At 70.3% G+C, this 333-nt stretch overlaps 1 protein-coding gene across 1 annotated transcript in view; it reads left to right on the top strand.

Annotated features, from left to right (window-relative positions):
* TPO (thyroid peroxidase) overlaps positions 1-333 on the top strand; it is a 35,878-nt gene that overhangs the window by 29,762 nt on the left and 5,783 nt on the right. The window lies entirely within an intron of this gene.

Below are 333 nucleotides of genomic sequence, written 5' to 3' on the forward strand. Positions count from 1 at the left end.
GGGGTGAGACCACGGCCTCTGTGCCCGCCGGGGGTGTCTGTGCCAGCCAGGGGGTGAGACCATGGCCTCTGTGCCCACCGGGGGTGTCTGTGCCAGCCAGGGGATGTCTGCCCACTGGGAGGTGTCTGTGCCCGCACTCGGGGTGAGACCATGGCCTCTGTGCCAGCCGGGGGTGTCTGTGCCTGCACTTGGGGTGAGACCACGGCCTCTATGCCCGCCGGGGATGTCTGTGCCAGCCAGGGGATGTCTGCCCGCCAGGGGGTATCTGTGCCCGCACTCGGGGTGAGACCACGGCCTCTGTGCCAGCCGGGGGTGTCTGTGCCCGCACTCGGG

The sequence above is a fragment of the Bison bison genome, unplaced genomic scaffold, assembly GCF_000754665.1.
Source record: "Bison bison bison isolate TAMUID 2011002044 unplaced genomic scaffold, Bison_UMD1.0 scf7180017864266, whole genome shotgun sequence".
Taxonomy (NCBI): Eukaryota; Metazoa; Chordata; class Mammalia; order Artiodactyla; family Bovidae; genus Bison; species Bison bison.